Source organism: Ictidomys tridecemlineatus, unplaced genomic scaffold (genome assembly GCF_052094955.1).
Source record: "Ictidomys tridecemlineatus isolate mIctTri1 unplaced genomic scaffold, mIctTri1.hap1 Scaffold_3690, whole genome shotgun sequence".
Taxonomy (NCBI): Eukaryota; Metazoa; Chordata; class Mammalia; order Rodentia; family Sciuridae; genus Ictidomys; species Ictidomys tridecemlineatus.
Window position 1 is genome coordinate 71,946 of NW_027522470.1, and position 19,635 is coordinate 91,580.

Genomic DNA, 19,635 nt, shown 5'->3' on the forward strand with positions numbered 1-19,635 from the left:
CAGACTCTTCTCAAAAGAAGAAATAAAAATGGACAACAAATCTATGAAAATGTTCAACATCATTAGCAATTAGGGAAATGCAAATCAAAACTACAGTGAGCTTTCATCTCACTCTAGTCAGAATAGCAGCCACCAAGAATATGAACAATATGGGGCTGGGGTTGTGGCTCAACAGCAGATTGCTGGGGCTGGGGATGTGGCTCAGGTGGTAGCGCGCCCGTCTGGCATGCGCGCGGCCCAGGTTCGATCCTCAGCACCACATACAAACAAAGATGTTGTGTCTGCCGAAAACTAAGAAATAAAAAAAATGTTAAAATTCCCTCTCTCTCTCTCTCTCTCTCTCTCTCTCTCTCTCTCTCTCTCTCTCTCTCTCCCCGCCCTTAAAAACAAACAAACAAAAAAAACCCCAGCAGATTGCTTGTCTAGCACGTTCGAGGCCCGGGGTTCGATCCTCAGCACCACATTAAAAATAAATAAAAAAAAATAAAGGTATTGTGTCCAACTACTTAAAAAAAAGAATATGAACAATAATAAATGCTAAAGAGAATGTGAAGAAGGGACACTTTTTTCTCTGTTGATAGGATTGTAAATGAATATAACCACTATTGAAATCAGTATGGAGGTTCCTCAAAAGACTAGGCAGGAAACCACCATATAACCCAGCTATACAACTACTCAATGTTTATCCTAAAGAATTAAAGTCATAATACTAGAGTAGTACATGCATACCCATGTTTATAGCAGCATAATTCACAGTTGCCAAACTATGGAACCAAACTAGGTGCTTATCAAGGATGAATAAATAAAGAAAATGTGGCATATACACACAATGGAGCTTTATTCAGTCATAAAGATGAATTATGTCATTTGCTGGAAAACGGATGAAACTTGAGAACATTCTGTTACACAAAATAAGCTAAACTCATAAGATCAAGGGAGCATATGTTTTCTCTCGGATGTGGAAGCAAGAGAGGAAAAAGGAAAAGAAAGTGAATATCAAAAGGAGATCAGTAGAGTGTAGGAAAGGGACCAGGAGATGGAGGAGTGAAGGGAAAATACTGGGGAATGATATAGGCCAAACTGGAGTGTTATATTCTGCATGTGGAAATATGTAACAACAAATACTGCCATGATTTAAAACTATAATGTATCAACAAAAAAATGGAAAAAATAAAAGAAAGCAAACAAAAGAACAGAATTGCTTTCATGTATGCATGTATGTATGTATGTATACAGCCTAGCCAAACATCTATTGTGAGCATAAACATTAATACTCTGGAACAGTGATGAGCCTGACAGTTTTTTTTTAATTGTTCTCTTTATTCCTTTTTTCCCTCCCTCCCTCCCTCCCTCCCTTCCTTCCTTCCTTCCTTCTTTCATTCTTTCCCCTCTCTCTCTCTCTCCCTCCCTCTCTCTCCTCTCTCTTCTCTCCCCTCCCTCCCCCCTCTCTCTCTCTTATTTCCCAGGCTGGCCTAAACTCCTAGGCTCAAGTAATCTTCCTGCCTCAGCTTTCTGAGTAGTTGTGACTTTTGGAGCACACCACGATGTCCAACAATAACACTTGCTTTTGTAAACAAAGTTTTATTAGAACACAGAAACTTATATTATTTACCCACAGTCTAGGCTGTTTTGTGCTACACTGGCACTTGAGTGGCAATGAAGACTTGCCTACAAAGTCTAATATATTTATTATCAGTCTCTTTTCAGGAAAAGTTTGTTGATCCCTGATTAGATTATAGATTAAAGTCAGCAGAATAAATACATAAACATTTCTTTTCTTACGACTAAAATTGGCTGTATGAAATGAGATAAATGATCTATTAATTGCCAAGATAAAAGTCTCTTCCCTATAGAAAGTGTGTATTCAGGACTAGAAATCTTGGCACTGTGTCATGTCAAATGTAGGAAAAAACCTGGCAGTTCATTTTGATGAGACTTAAGAAATTTCTTTTCCAGGGCATTTTTAGGTTTATCTAAACTTTGTAGATAATACAGGGAAGAACATTTTAATCTTCAAATAGATTATATTCATTATTAGTTTGTAATCATTTCACAACTATCATATAATATTAAAGCATCATAAGAGACTGCCTATCATAATAGAAACTTTTATGACTCTAGCCATTAACATGTATTTTTCTAGTTATTGTAGTCTCATACATTTAAGCTAGTGCTATTGGTGAAATATATGATTATTTAAGTCTGATTGCCTTACTAATTTTGACCAGTTTATTTTTCAGATATCCATTTTGGGTTTACTCTTTCAATTAATTTTTCGTTCCATGGACAATGAAATTGTTGTTGTGACCTAATTGTCTCTACCACTATTGATGGGCAAAGATATAAGTTAGTATTTTTACTTGAAACTGTTATAGATCTAATGTACTTGATTTGTTTTCCTGACACAAAAGAGTATAAAACTAGAAAAACTAAACATTTTCAGGTATTAATTTCAGACATGACTGTAGGCCTGGTGCACAAAACACAATTAGGGAGATGAAGCTCAAGTAAGATGGTGGTCATACTGAGTTAAGGAGAAAATTATCAAAGTGCAAGATTATCATAGTGGTTGGAATTTTGTGGACAAGAATGTCTGAGCTATTTATGGTGGGTGCAATGTAATTATGTGTGTGTTAGAGAGAGAATACTAAAAGCCTGGAGGAAATTCATTTTTGATAGGAATGTACCAGATGAGACTCTTTAAGGCTTAGCAGAGTTTGACTGCTATAAAGGAGACTGAAGATGATGCTAAATGGCAATGTTGGAAGAAATGGTTTCCAGCAGAGTCAGGTTGCAACAGCTTCACTAATATATCAGGTACTTAATTAAGAGTTCAGGAATAAGCCTTAGCAAAAAGAACCACACACAAAAGAGTAAAGGGAAAATGGTAGACCTAAATTTGAAATCAAAATTGATTCATGCTGAAAATGTATGTGGCAGCCAGAAAGGAAAAAAGAAAAGAAAGGTGTGTGTGTGTGTGTGTGAAAGGAATCTGATGACAATCAAAGGGAGATCAGTAGAATAGAGGAAAGGGATCAGGGGAGAGAGGAAAGCAGGTAAAAGAGAAATACTCAAGAATGATATTGGCTAAGTTTTATCACTATATTGTACATATGTATGAAAACATAACAACAAATCCCACCATTATGTACAAGTATAATGCACCATGAAATATGGAAATAAAGAAAAATACCAAACCTAGTGAGGCGAGGTGGAATATGCTTATAATCCCAGTGACTCAGGTGGATGAAGCAAGAGGATCACGAGCTCAAAGCCAGCCTTAGTAAATCGAGGTGCTAAAGCAGCTCAGCAAGACCCTGTCTCTCAATAAAATACAAAACAGGATATGGCTCAGTAATTGAGTACCCTGAGTTCAATCTCTGGTACCAAATAATAATAATAATAATAATAATAATAATAATAATAATAATAATAATAATAATAATAATACCAAATCTAATATGATCAAAACAATTCACCAGTAATTAGCCTGCATGACACATAAAACAGAATATCCTTTATAGGAAGACAATATAATCCAGACTTCTTATGATATATTATCTATAAATGACCAGAATATAATTTAAAATTTTTTTGGTACCATAGATTGAACCCAGGTGTGCTTAACCATTGAGCCACAACCTCAGCCCTTTTTTTGCATTTTATTTAGATACAGGGTCTCATTGAGTTGCTAAGTGCATCCCTTAGTTGCTGAGGCTAGCTTTGAACTCTTTTTTTTTTAACAATTTCAATTTTTAATAATGGAAACATTTTGCTATACCAGAAAAAATTTCAGGGGAGAAAAATCTTCCCTATAAAAATAAACTCATCAAAATTATAAATATTATAACTTTTTTACTTCTTCAATATAAAATGCTCCCCTGCAATACCACCCCTTCATATAACACCTTTCCTGTACCATCACATTTTGAAGAGAAAACAGTATTACAGCAAAGCTCAGTTTTAATTTAACATAACATTTGTAAAATGACTTTTTAAAATCTTTGGCCTTCAGAGCCTTTATTCTTATTTTACAATATTAAAAATGCTGCTGTAGTAACCAGTGTTTGGGAGAGAACATCACTCTTCTAGAACCATGAACAGACAGAATTTTAATACAGTAACTTCCAAATTGTAACTTGTAGTGCACATGACAGGGAGGTTTGGATAAACACAGAGGAGAATATGCCTGTTTCAGACAATCTACTACAAGTAAAAAAAAAAAAAAAAAGAATTCACAGATACCCATTAGCTACTACTTCAGATTCTAACAGTGTCATGAATCTGAGAAACAAATGCTTCACAAACTATAAGTTTACTGGGATGAGTAATTAAAAGACCAGGTGGTTGATAACAGTATATTCAAACCCAATCCACAGTCTGAATAGGAAAACCAGTATTAAAATCATGAAGGCATTCCCTGAACAACAAAGGCCAAGTGTTGGATGACAATGTCACTAAAACCTCATTGATGCACTAAAAAGAAGTTACATGCAAAATTAAACAATGTGTGCCATGCATAATTTATTAGCTTTGAACTCTTGATCCTCCTGCCTTAGCCTCCTGAGTCGATGGGATTATAGGCATGTAGAATATCATTAAATTTTGCCAGAATGCAAAGAAGATAGAAAAATGAGAACCACGAGAGAAAATGTCACATATAAAAAAAGTTCCGTGAGCTGACCCAGATGTTAGGATTAGCAGAAAAAAAATTTATAAAGTTTTTATAACTAATTTCAAGGAATTAAAGAAAAGCTTAATCATAATGAATAAGTAGATATGGGTGTCAACATATAAATGAAAAATTTCTTTTAAAAGAAATATAGTATTTGAAATGAAAAATTCATGAAACAAATCTATCATCAGATTATATAGTGCAAAAACAGCAAAAAGTTAACTTGGAGATAGACCAATAAAAATTATCTGGTCTAAAAATCAGAAAGAAAAAAATAGAGACTTGGTTACTATCAGGACAAAGTGACCTAACATACATATAATTAGATTTCTAGAAGAATAGAGGCATAAATTGTACAGAAAAAATATTTAAGACAATGATGGCTAAAATTATCTCAAATTAACAAAAAAGATGTTAACAGATTTAGGAAACTCAGTGAATACTAAAGTTAGTTACAAAGCAAATCACATCTAGATGCATCAGAGTCAACTGTAAATAATCAATTAGGAAGAAAAAGGTCTTGAAGGCAATTAGAAAAAAGTGGTGTGTTACACATAGGTAAAAATGACTAAAATGATAGCTGACTTCTTATCAGAAATGAAAGATTAAAGTTAACGGAAAGGTTTAAGGTGCTAGAAGACAAAAACTGCTAATCCAGGATAAATACTCTTCAAAACTGAAAGCAGAATAGACATTTTCAAATAAATAAAAAGTAAGAAAATTCAACATCAATAGATCTCTACTATTAACAATGCTAAAAGAACCTCTTCAGGATAAAAGGAGATGATCCATCAGGTAGAAACAGATGCACTGTGTGTTTTAGTTCACTGTGTAATAAACTTAATGGTTTAAAATAAAAATTCTTTGTTATTTCTCCTTATTCTATGATTTGGCTTTACATAACCTGATGGGTCCTTTGCTCTAGGTATTTACTAATGCTTATGTGGTTTCCTTTAGCAGGGATTGTTTAACCAAAGGTAGAACTGACAAAATAGCTTTGTTTACATGTCTGCTAGCTCAACTGGTTGGGTAAGGCTTATCTCCTCAAATGCTTTTAGTCATTCAGTCATTCTAAAATTTTTTATTTGTTGATTAGATTTCTAGAGGATAAAAGTAGAAGGTATACACCTTCCCAAGGTGTTAGGTCTAGGATTGGCATGGCATCACTTTCACCAAAAATATATTTTGTTCATTAAAACAAGACAAAAGACCAGCCCAGACTCAGCGGGTGGGAAAATAGATATTACTTCATAATGAGAGAAGCAACATGATACAGGAATGTGGAGAATTTGGGGTAGATATTTTTAAAGACAATGCACCATAAACAGAAATGAAAAGTACTAGAAATACTAAAATGTAGGTAAATATAAAAGTCAATATGTATACATATTTATTCTTTTAATTTCTTGGAAACATGACTATGGTAAAAAACATAGGGTACACAGCTGTAATATGTATGACAACAAAGCACAAAGGACTTGGGGAGATGTGAGAAAGTAACACAATTTAAATTATGAAAACTGTGATAAATTAAAGAATGCATTTCATAATTCCTGGAAACATTGCTAAAACAATAATGAAAAGCAATAAAGCTAAAAGCTAATGGATAAATTTAAAAAAATTTAATTTTTATTTAATGTAATTTTATTTAATTACATTAAATAAAAATATGAATAGAACGAAAACAAGAAATAGATAAAAATACATCATGAATAGTAAGCCAAGAAGAATGCAGAGGCTATACTAACATCAGATGAATTTAATTCAAGATAAAGAGTTTTATAAGAGATAAGAAAGACATTTCATAATACCATAATGTGTTTTTAAGAACACAGAAACATGACACCATACAACCAAACATTTATATGCCCCAAATATATGAAAGCTGACAAAACTGAAGAGACAAATCTATACTTTGAATTTTTAACACCCTTTTAACAACTGATAGTAACACTATAAAAAAATCACTAATGATACACAAGAGTCTGAACAAAACTATCAACCACCTTAACCTTACTGACATTGACTGACAATGCCCAACAACTCCAGAATATATATTCTTTTCTAGTCCTCATGGAAATTTGCAAGATAGGTTATATTCCTGGCAAAAAATTTTAAATATTGAATTTCAGTTTGTTTGCTGATCACAGTAGAAATAAATGGGGTATTCTTTAATAAAACTGGTCATTAAATAAAAGCCCTACAAATCATCAATAAACAGTGTTTTAGTTATCTATTGTTATATTTTTAAAAATTCCAAAATTTAGTGGCTTTAAAAAATAACCATTTGCCGGGAGTGGTGGTGCACACCTGTAATTCCAGTGGCTCAGGAGGCTGAGGTTGGAGGATCAAGAGTTCAAAGCCAGCTTCAGTAATGGCGAGGCACTAAGCAACTCAGTGACACCCTGTCTCTAAATAAAATACACAATAGGGCTAGGGATGTGGCTCAGTGGTCGAGAGCCTCTGAATTCAATCCCCACTACCAAACAAACAACCATTTTATTTCTCATACTTTTGTAAGTCAAGACTTTAACCAAGGTTCTGCTCCAGTGTCACCTAGGCTCACCCATACAGCATACGCCTGATTTAGACTACAAGGTCTGAGATGGCTTTGTATGTCCGGAACTAAGGTGCTGACTGTTGGCTTTCTGTAGTCTCCCTTTCCATGTGGTCTTTCATATGTCAGGGGCTTTCTTCAAATGGACTCTCCCTCCAGCAAGATAGCCTGGGCTTCTTTACAGTGTGGTACAGGGTACCACAGAGAAGAAAAAATCAGTTTGTGCCTTTAAAGGATACAGTCAGTCCTTCCTCAAGTCTCAATCTTGGGTAGGATCTTGGTCCACGCATTTTGGGGGAATTTATAGTTGTATATACGACATTTTAATCTACATTACTATGTGAAATGTCTTTGTTTTTATGATTTCATTTTTGCTACATTGTTTCTTTTCCATACGATTAACTACAATATAGGATAATCTATTAACAATAATGTCTCTTCAATTGGTTGTGTGAAGCTTGCTCTATAATAATTTATATAGAAAGAACTTATGGGAATAATATTCTCTAAATGACAATTTCCTGATTTAAAAACATAATTTGTAGCCAGTACAATAGTGCATGCCTATAATCCTAGCTACTCAGGAGGTTGACAAGTAGGAGAATGGTAAGTTTGAGGAGAGCCTGGGCAACTTGGTGAGACTCTGTCTCAAGAAAAATAAAAACAAAACAAACATTAATGACTGCAGACGTAGCTCAGTGGTAGAGGACTCCTCAGTTCAATCCTCAGTGCTGGGGGTTAAAAAAGGTCATTCATCACCATACTAAGACACTCCTTAGAGAAAAGTAATTGCAAGAACATTGTTCTCCTTCCTTGGGATATGTTTTTTTTTTCCTAGATTGGAATCTAGAAAGCCTTTTGTGTGCTTTGTGCTCTCAGTATGGTTATGTGGCTTTTTAAATCTTGTTCATACCATTGGATGTAATATCAGATTTTGGTTTTTTTTTGGTAGTGCTGGGGATTGAACCCAGAGCCTTGTGCGTGTGAGGCAAGTACTCTTCCAACTAAGCTATATCCCCAGCCCCAGTGGATTTTTTTTTGGAGGGGAATCTCTTCTCAACACATTTTGTGCCAGATTGTACTTGAGAAAGGGAAGTGATATGTACAGCATGGAATGATATTAGTTTCTGATTTTCCCACTTTTTAAAATCTTTTTTAAAAATTTATTTATTTTAATTCTAATTTGTTATATATGACAGCAGAATGCATTATAATTCATATTACACATATGGTACACAATTTTTCATATCTCTGGTTGTATACAGAGTCACATCAGTTGTGTCTTTTTTTAAGAGAGAGAGAGAGAGAGGGAGGGAGGGAGGGAGGGAGGGGAGAGAGAGATTTTTAAATATTTATTTTTTAGTTCTCGGCGGACACAACATCTTTTTTTGTATGTGGTGCTGAGCATCGAACCCGGGCTGCATGCATGCCAGGCAAGCGCGCTACTGCTTGAGCCACATCCCCAACCCCTAGTTGTGTCTTTATATGTGTACTTAGGGTAATGATGGTAATCTCATTCCACTGTCTTTTCTATCTAGTATTTAGATGTATTTGAAAACTTTAAGAAAAATCAGAAATACTCTTTCCTATTTTCATGAAAGCATAAATTTTTAGCCATATAAAATGTGTCCTGATGGATTTTGGTTATATTTTTATACCTCATGAAAAGAGAAGAAATGTTCGCCAGGACAAGCCTCTAAACTGGAAGCTAATAGCCATGTTATCTTGTGTGCTCTCTTCCTCCACATCATCACTTAGGTTTGAGTGAGGCCAAGAACTAATGACACAAAGAACAGAAGGAACTTTTCTTGTGATTACTGTATATTGTTTAAAGACAGCAAAGAATCAACTATTTGTAGCATTTTGAAAAATCCACATATAAATTTTTACTAGACTTTAAAATTTCTTCTTTGATACTCTGGTTCTACTCAAATGGTCCACTCTCAGAGGGGAAATTCAGAGAATCCTGGGAGAGTCATTATTTGTGAAGTCATAGTTATGAACAAAATCCTTTCTTGCAAAGACTTTCAAGCTGCCTCCCTTTAGCTTTCACTCATTAGTGCTGGTTGATACCTGATGCTATTAAAAAAAATCTGATCCTTATCTCACACATCCCTCTCACAAATATTGTAGAAGTACATTGTGATCCCACTAATCTTTGTCCATTGCCATCTTTCCCAGAATTCCCCAACTGTCTCTCATTTCACAGGGTTTAATCAACCTCCTTCCATCCTATTTCATATAAAGTAATCAACATTCCTTATAAAAGCTGACAGCACTTGGGTCCCCAGAACAATCCTTGTTGAGAAGGAAAAAAAGAAATTCATGACCAAATAGTAGAGAAGGCAGCTGAGTCACTTAAAAGTTAAAATTGTAATAAAAGAGAAAAGAATGATCAAGGAACCAATTAAAAGACTATTCATGTATTTTTCTCCTAAGAACCATCAGCCATGCTTCCGTTTGCACAGGGCGTTGGAAAGCGAAGCAAAATCCAAAGGACCACCAGGAAAAGTAACATCTTACTCCCCTAGTCCAGCTGCTGACCCCTCTCCACAATCTCTATTTGCAATGGAAATCTTACACCTTCTGGATGAGACAGAATTATGTAAATCGCTGGCCAAACAAATGGGAAGGCAGTAGCCTATTTTCAGTTCCTGGTTCACTTCCATTAACCAGTACCGGCTCAAGGGGAGGGCAACTCCATTTCCACCTTCAAAGGAGGAGTTGGGCGGGGCTAGGTTTTGCGTATGCTCCCAAGGCAGGTTTCTGGGAATGCTCAGCTTACCATATAACTGTGCTTTTTAAAAAACTTGGCATTAAAGATAAAGCAACCTTACTTTATACTTAATTGTGAATGGGCTGCTCTAACTACTCCTCTTTCATATTCATTTGTTATTTTTAACCATGCTTTATGTCTTCACTCTGTTTCGAAGAGGCAGCTGGAGCCCACAGGTCTAGACCCTCATCTGGGTCCTGCCAGAGGAACCATCTACCACAAAGAGAATCAAGACAGTCATCGAAGACAACATTCCAAATTTTTATCCAAGTAGAGAATCCAACAGTTAAACTGTCTGCAAAAATGTAACTTGTTTTGTAGGTAGACTGAGATACATAATTATCTTTCTGAAAACACTGCAATTTTATTTTGTTCTAGTAAATAAAGTCAATCTAGATGAGTACAGAAAAGGGTGGAAACTTGGTACTAAGGTAACCAAATACAACTTAAAAATATGACCACACACATCTATTTTTTCTCTCACCCGAAACAGCTAAAGGACAATACACAGATTTCTAAAAAGATATATGAGGCAATGGTAGATGAAACAGTGCACGAATTCTTTGGAAGATAAAAAGTGCATAAGAAGAGGACAACAGATTCAAAAGAGCTGTGGAACCAAAACACTGGTATCTAGCTGGGGCTGACTGCAGGAACTGAAACCCTTTCAGTCCTCCAAAAACTCAGATGCACAAGCACAGGCACCACAGTATGGAGGAACTGAGAGGATCAGCACACCAAACACCAAGAGCACCATGTGCCCTCAGCTCCCTGTCTTTCCAATTTAAACCACCAATTTCACTGTAATGGTATAGGACTCGTCTTAGGATACAATGAGTTGTCCAGTGAAATCTTCAAATCTGACTCCCCCAGTGCAAGAGCTGGCTTGCCAACCAGTGCTGTTGGCATGAGGCCCAAAGGCCACCCACCTGTTCACAACAGAGCTGCCTGTCAGCTTTGGGATGATCAGAGGACACCAGATGTTTCAGATAAACTGCTAACAAGAACGAGAGACTCCAAAACAAAACTTTTAAAAAGAGGAGGAAGAAGGAAAAGCAAATAGAGGAAAAAGAGATAATACAGTGGGCAGGGTAACACTTTCTGAAAAGATATAATAAATATCCTCCCTGAGATATATTTTAAAAAGCTATAATAAATGTCCTCGGGGAGGATATTATATCCTTGAAATGGGAATAGGATACGATTAAAACAACAAGCTGAGAACAAGAAAGAGTTCTTGAAGAATATAAATGTGATAGTATCATAACAAATTTTAAAGATAAAACACAAGAAAAGTCCAAGAACTGTGTTCTGTAATATAATGCCAATTGCCTAGATTTTGAATTCTCCATATATTCCATAAAAACCACACCAGTCAACAAGGATAATGAAACCACCCCTAATCTAAGCCTACCACAAAATTAGGAGTCGGGAACTACTATAAACTTCCACTTGAGGTAAACAGAGAATGAACATCCCAAACCAGCTGAGCTCTGAAGCCCTCACTGGTCTGGGGAGGCAGACAGAGACTGCACAGGAGCAGGACAGTGGGGCTCTAGCAGTGCCAGACAGATGAAGTTCATCCTCCAGAATGAGGTCACCCCAGGATGACTGAGATTGGTAGTTCAGAGCAGTGGCTGCTTAGGAATTCAAAGGAAGGGCTGGAAGGAGACGCAGTCAGACATCTAGGGACGCTCTGCCCTCGGGTGAGAAAGGGGTAATGCAGACAGCCTTCGACAGTCTATGGCAGGGAGAAAGAGAGAAGCAATGGGAGAAAATTCAGAAGGACAAAACCAAAAGCCTCACCCAGCCCTTTCCCTACCAGTAAAGGAAGCACCCTACTGAAGCCACTGTGCTTCTCTGTATTGATGAGAGAAAGAACTCTTTTTTGTGGTGGGTGGGATGGGGTGGGGAGGGAGGTACTGGGAATTGAACTCAGGGGCATGAACCACTGAGCCACATCCCCAGCCCTATTTTGTATTTAATAGAGACAGGTTCTCACTGAGTGCCTCGCTTTTGCTGAGGCTGGCTTTGAACTCATGATCCTCAGCTTCTGGAGTCACCGGGATTACAGGTGTGCACCACTGTGCCAGGCTAGAAGGAACTCTTGAATTAAGAATCTCAGTAAGGGTGAAAAATCTATATAATGAAAATTACAGAACCTTAAAGAAAGAAATCAAAAAAAGACCTTAGAAGATAGAAAGATCTACCTTGCTCTTGGATAGGCAGAATTAATATTATCAAAATGACCATACTTCCAAAAGCGCTATACAGATTTAATGCAATTCCAATCAAAATCCCAATGACATTCCTCATAGAAATAGAAAAACAATCATGAAATTCATCTGGAAAAATAAGAGACCCAGAATAGCTAAAGCAATCCTTAGCAAGAAGAGTGAAGCAGGGGGCATCACTATATCAGACCTTAAACTATACTACAGAGCAACAGTAACAAAAACAGCATGGTATTGGCACCAAAACAGACTGGTAGACCAATGGCACAGAACAGAGGATACAGAGACTAACCCACAAAACTACAATTATCTTATATTAGACAAAGGTACCAAAAACATGCACTAGAGAAAAGATTGCATCTTCAACAAATGGTGCTGGGAGAACTGGAAATCCATATGCAACAAAATGAAATTAAACCCCTATCTCTCACCATGCACAAAACTCGAGTCAAAATGCATCAAGGACCTGGGAATAAAACCAGAGACTCTGCGTTTAATAGAAAAAAAAGTAGACCCTAATCTCCATCATGTGGGATTAGGCTCCAACTTCCTTAATAAGACTCTTTTGGTGCCAGAATTAAAATCAAGAATCAATAAATGGGATGGACTCAAACTAAAAAGTTTCTTTCTTCTCAGCAAAAGAAACAAATCTGTGAGGTGAATAGAAAGCCTACATCTTGGGAGCAAATCTTTACCCCTCACACATCAGATATAGCACTAATCTCTAGGGTATATAAAGAACCTCAAAAGCTAAACACCAAAAAAAAAAAATAACCCAATCAATAAATGGGCCAAGGACCTGAACAGACACTTCTCAGAAGATAATATACAATCAGTCAATAAATACATGAAAAATGTTCATCATTACTAGCTATTAGAGAAGTGCAAATCAAAACCACTCTAAGATTTCATCTCACTCGTCAGAATGGCAGCTATTATGGATACAAACCACAATAAGTGTTGGCGAGGATGTGGGAGAAAAAGGCACACTCATACACTGCTGATAGGACTGCAAATTGGTGCAGCCAATATGGAAAGCAGTATGGAGATTCCTTGGAAAATTGAGAATGGAACCACCGTCTGACCCAGCTGTCCATCTCCTCAATCTATATCCAAAGGACTTAAAAACAGTATACTACAGGACACAGATGCATCAATGTTTACAGCAGCACAATTCACAATAGCTAAACTCTGGGACCAACCTAGATGCCCTTCAATAGATGAATGGATTAAAAACTGTGGGGTGTGTGTGTGTGTGTGTGTATGTGTGTATACACACACACACACACACACACACACATACAATGGAATATTACTCAGCAATAGAAGAAAATAAAATCATGGCATTTGCAGGTAAATGGATGGAGTTAGAAAAGATAATGCTAAGTTAGCCAATCCCAAAAAACCAAATGCTGAATGTTTTCTTTGATATAAGGAGGCTGATTTATAGTGGGATAGAGAGTGGGAGATGGGAGGAACAACAAGCTCTAGATAGGGCAGAGGGGTTGGAGGGGAAGGGAGGAGGCATGAGGTTATTAATGATGGTGGAATGTGATAATTATTATCCAAAGTACAGGTATGAATACAGGAACTGGGTGTGAATATACTGTGTATACAATCAGAGATATGAAAAATTGTGCTCTATATGTATAAGAATTATAATGCTTTCTGCTGTCATATATGAATAAAAATGTTTTAAAAGGTCCGTAAAACCCTCTCACACCAGCCCATACTGACTCCCTCTTGCTGATACAGGAGAACAGTCATTTTAAAAATAATCACGAGAAACAAAAAAAAACCCTTTCAAGTCTGAAATTCAAATATTTCAGAACAGAAAATGGACAAAAAGATAAATATTGGGGCTAGGGTTGTAGTTCAGTGGCAGAGTGCTTACTCAGCATGTGTGAGGCACTGGGCTCGATCCTTAGCCACCACATTAAAAAAATAAAATAAGGGCATGCTGTCTATCTACAACTAAATTATATATATATTTATATATGAGAGAGAGAGAGAGAGAGAGAGAGAGAGAGAGAGAAGGGGGAGACACCAAATTTGAGAAAAAAGAAAAAGGAAGACAAAATGATCTCCTACACCTCATGGGTCTTTTTTTTTTAATATGTATTTTTTTAGTTGAAGTTGGACACAATGCCTTTATTTTTATTTTTGTTTTTATGTGGTGCTGAGGATTGAACCCAGGCCCTTGCACGTGCGAGGTGAGTGCTCTACCGCTGAGCCACCACCCCAGCCCCCCACCTCATGGGTCTTAAACGACCTAAAGCACATGACATAGTCAGTACTGTTGATGAACACAATAAATGTCCATAAATATCAGTTGCAATTTAAAAAACATTCTACTATTGAGAAGAGGAATCACTGTGCAAAGCACCATCATAAAGATAGGAGGTTTACCAAATAAACTCCAGAGAAGATGTCTGCGTCAAGGGAGAAAAGGTTCAAATTTAATCCTTGAGACTGACAGGACCATAAACATTAATACCATCACTTGGATTCAAAGTCCAGCTTCAAGGGAACAAGGATTACTCTGGCAGTTCTTGAACCAGGAAGCCTTAAGAATGTCATCAGATGACTACAGGGCTGGGTAGGAAAGAAAGGTCCCAGACTTCCCGTGGGGACGCATCTCACTCACACCCTACCTTGAGGTGATGGAGTCACTGGCTCACCTAACCCCAACTCACTTCCTTCCTCCTGCTCTCTGATCCCTCCTCCAGCTGCAGGCAGGGCATCAGAGGCCCACTGGCTATTCTCTGTCTCTCCCAGGATGGACTCCAGGTCTCCCTCCTCCAGGGTGCTCCCCTCAGAGGACAGCAGTTTATCCAAGCCAAATTTCAGTATGTCACTCAACTTGAATGAAGAAAACGAGAGACCCAGTTAGTTCTCATGAAAACACAGATGAGGATGTGTGACTTGCTAAGTGTCTAAATGATACCAGGTAATTCTTTCCCTGATGGACTTTCTTCTCTTCCATCACAAATGACACCTGCCAGGCTGTTTTGAAGTTGGATGAGGAATAAGCAGAGAGGTGATAAATGATGATCAGAGATGTTGACTTTGACAATTATTTACAATACCAAAAAAAATTTGGGCCTCCAATTTTTTTGAGGAGTGGGGGCAGATAAAATGATTCCAGCATCTTCTATAGCACTTCTCACCAGCATTTTTTACAGGCACTTCCAGCAGTCCTGAGAGAACTCAGAGAACCTGTTGGCTACCTTCTTACCTCTCCCACTGCCAAACTCTTATAAAGAGAAGGTGCCACTGAATACCTCATCTCACCATGAGCTGCCACCTGTCCTTGCCAAGCCGCTTTGATACTACAGTGGTTTATGAGACCCACTTTGGCAAAACCATAACCACCCTGATCACCAGACCCAAAAGCCCTTTCTCAATTTCAGTCTCCCTGGATAATCCTGCGGCACTCCCCATCCTGCCCTCTTGCTCCCCCTAGGGGATATACTCAGCCTACTTCCTATGGCTACAGGAACCAGAATCTTAGATAATGCTACTTGCAACTCTCCACCTCCCTAAGTACTATCTCTTAGGAATTCTGAACCAATTGGGATCCACATCATGGGACTTCATTTTCATTTTGCCCTTTTAGATTTGGTTAATTATCTCTAGGTTGCCTATTCTGTAACTTGGAAACTTTAGCTTGAAAATACCTGAGATGAAAACTATGACAAAAACTAAGCAAAACCATACCTGTTATATTTATATTTAACTTTGGTGTACATATATATAACCAAGCCAAATGGCTTTGGCATTTAGTACCCAAAACAGAAGAAAGCCAAGTATTTATGATGAGGCTCAGTCCATACTGGGACCCTTCCCTCTTCCACTCCTTGGACTATGTCTCCTGGCTTCCCTCGCTACTGCTCACTCACAACATGTCTTTAAGGAACTACCCATTTTTTAAATGAAAACCACTTTATTATAGTAACTAAGAGCATGTAGTTGGAAGTTAAAGAGTGCTCGGATTAGAGTCATGAATCTGATGTTTGGAAAATTTCTTAAGATGGAGGTAAAGACAACGTCTATCTCATTTTTTTGTTATTCTTCTTCTAAAACAACTGGAAAAAGTGCACGACACACAATGCTTAGCACACAGTACGCATTCAATAAGTGTTCACCGCATCTTTATCTGTTCTCTGTTTCTGTTGTGTTCTCCTTCTAAAACAAGGAACCTGCTTTCCTTTTTCAGGACTTCACTGCTCTATACTGCTTAGATTTATCAAACCAGAACCACGTCTTTTACTATTAGATTCTTTTAATAACTTAAAAAAATGTCCTGCTGTATTTTGAGACAAGGCAGTGAGTTATCACCCTTGTTCCTGGCAACCATAAATAACTCACAGTCTGGTGGGGAGGAAAGAATCAAGACAGAACCAGAGTGTGATTTCTTGCCATGGCTTGGGCAGGAAGTCCCACCGAGGTCCTCTCCACCAGCCCATAGTTTGTACTGGCCCCAGGATCTGGTCCCATGGCAGAGTTTGTGCCTGTGCATTTCACAATGATGTGCTAGCAGCTAATGCCACAGGGAAACCCCTGACTGAATGTCTGGAGCTCCCTCCACTGGGGAAGCATCTCCTCTAACTCCTGACGCCTGTGCCTTCACAACAGCCCATGATGAGCTCCTCTCCCAAGGTCCTGTAAAGAAGTATATTTAGACACCTACAGTGTACACGCACCTCTCTCTCAAGCTTTCACCTTCCATTTGAAATTGCCTCTTCAATAGTGTGAAAATAAAATGCACAGCCTGCCCGGCCACCATGACAGATGAGCATGCAGAAGACTCAAAACACAAAAGGCCAAAGACTCCAGTTACTCTCTAAGATAAACTAAAGTCAAGCAAACAAACAAAACCTAGGGTTCTTCTTTCGGGTTCTAGTACCCCCAAATCTGTGACCCTTTCCTGCAGGTGAGTGACTCCCTAACAAAAACAGCGCTTTCCCTGTCTGCAATGCTGATGTGTAAAGATACAGATGTGAGAAAACTGCCATTTTTAAACTCATGCTTGGGCTAGTTGTAAATTTGATGATTCTGCTTGTAATACTGTGTAATTTTTTCCCTTTCATATACGTCTTGAATTTTTTGTTTGATAAGCTGATCCTTTTAAAGCCTGTTTTTTCTTGCAAATTTTTCTAATTCCTTTCTTTTCTGAGTCTCCCTCTAACAATAATGTATATTGATTTTTACTACAAATTCTGTTGACTAAAGCCTACATTATCTTCATCTTTCTAATTTCTATCCCTATCTTCCTACTTTCTACTCTCATCTTTCAGGCTTAAAGGCTTAAAGCCATCTTGGAACTTGCTCTCTCTCACTGCCTGCCTCAAAACAATAGCCAACTCCTGTCATTTCTCTGCAGTTTCCTACAGCAGACTTTCCCACAGCTACTACCTTTTCTCAGACATTTTTTACTCTCTTCATGCTTGAATCATACTAGATACTAGGGGTTGATCTCTCTGCATCTAATCCCTCAGAAGGACTTGGGGTATATTATAATATAGGTTCAATTTTATCTCAAAGGCTGCTGCTAAGGAATAACTCTAAACCTCCTACCAAAAGAGAGTTCTCTAGGATATTCTAAGACAGCATTTGACTCCCATCTAATTTTTCCTTCTTCAACAAATTAACTCTAGTGCTTTCATCCCTATATCCTATGGCATAATTTTGAATTCCTAATCTTGTTCACTCATCTCTGAGTATGGAATGAGTACTGTAAGTCACTACTCAAAGCGTCTGGGATTAAAGAGGAGCTATGGAACTAATCATCACTGATTTAAAAATAAGGAAGAAAAATTTTTTTCTTCCTTTTTTTTAACTTAAACAAATTCTCTCTGAGGTAACTCGTGGCACACTCATCTTTAGAAGCCATAAAGAGATTAGATTCTTGATGTTCAGTTACATGCTCAAAGTCATACATCCAATAAGGGATAAGATGTGAATTTCAATCCAAGTTAGATGGTTCAAAGTTCATTCTCTTTATTCTATTTTCTCTGCCTTTAAATGCCACCCTCATTTTTAGCTTGTATGGCACCTTGCATGTAGTTAGGTACTGAGAGGGTAAGAATTAGGCCAATGAAAAAAATGTGTAATTTGCAACAATGGGTGGTTAATGCTTTTATTTTATTCTCATCTTTTATTTGCATTCTCATCCAAAGATAGTACTGGTTATAAATCATGAGACTCTAAAAAGAACACATTTTACCTGGAGGTCAGGATCAGCCAAAGGTTTCTGGGCTCCCAGAGTAAAATGGTCTCTCTTTTTATGATTGTGTTGGTGAGCTGCAGTTTGGAGGCTGCTTTCCTATAAACTATTTCTTCCACAGTGTCTCGGCCAATCAGCTGGATCACTTTTACAGCCCTGTACGGGAGTCAAATGAGAGCAGTGTTAGAAGTCTGCAAAGCTGGGGAAAAAAGCATGCCAGGAAAATACACCCAAAAGGAAGCAAAACCAAATGACACATTCAGGGAACAATGAAAAGGACACTGCTCATTGGGACCTGAGCATTTGTTAGAGAAATCTGGCCTCAACTTCTGTCTGAACTTTTCCCCAAAAGAGGAAGAGGAAGGAAGATGAAGTGACCATTATTGGGCCTTCATCCGTAGCCAGGATAACCCCTGGCAGGCATGTTACCTCAAGTCAAAGGGTAGCTGAACACAACTTTGTTTCCTCTTTGTGATACTGGGAACCCAACCTAGGAGAGCTTTACCATGAAGTTATAATCCTAGCCTTAAAAAAAAGTTTTGAGACAGGGTTTAGGTAAGTTGCAAGGTTGGCTTTAAACTTGATCTTCCTGCTTGAGTCTCCCATGCTGATAATGATTACAGGCATGTGCACCCACTGGCTTTAACTTCATTTTTAAACTGAATTAGGATCTAACGTGAGAAACATGAACTAAATAAATTCTAAGTTTCTTCTAATCATTTTGGAATTTAACTGTTCTTTTCAACAAAGTGAGTCTGAACTGATCATGGGACCACTGATCCCCCAACATGATTCTACAAGCCAGCAGCACAACAGGGTTCAAACCCAGTGGACTCTAACTCCAACGTGGCACTGTTGTCAGGACTACATGGTCCACCTTCCTCCCCAATCCACAGCTGCAAGCCAACAGAGCAGAAAGGTGCCAATGACTAACTCACTCACTTGTTCTGGCCAATTCGGTGAGCTCTGGCAGCTGCCCACAAGTCATTTTGAGGATTAAAATCACTGTCAGAAAAAATAACAGTATCTGCTGCTTTTAAGTTCATGCCAACTCCACCTGAAAACCATACAAAAAAGGAGCATGATCAGCAACACACAAATAAGGAACTAGAAAACACACAAGGCAGGACTGGGTCCTACTGAAAATCTGAAATCAGTCCAACT

The 19,635-nt window shown here is 37.7% G+C and overlaps 1 pseudogene; it reads right to left on the reverse strand.

The window, feature by feature from the left end:
• Positions 1–19,635, reverse strand: part of LOC144373362 (transport and Golgi organization protein 1 homolog) — a 111,091-nt pseudogene that overhangs the window by 61,427 nt on the left and 30,029 nt on the right.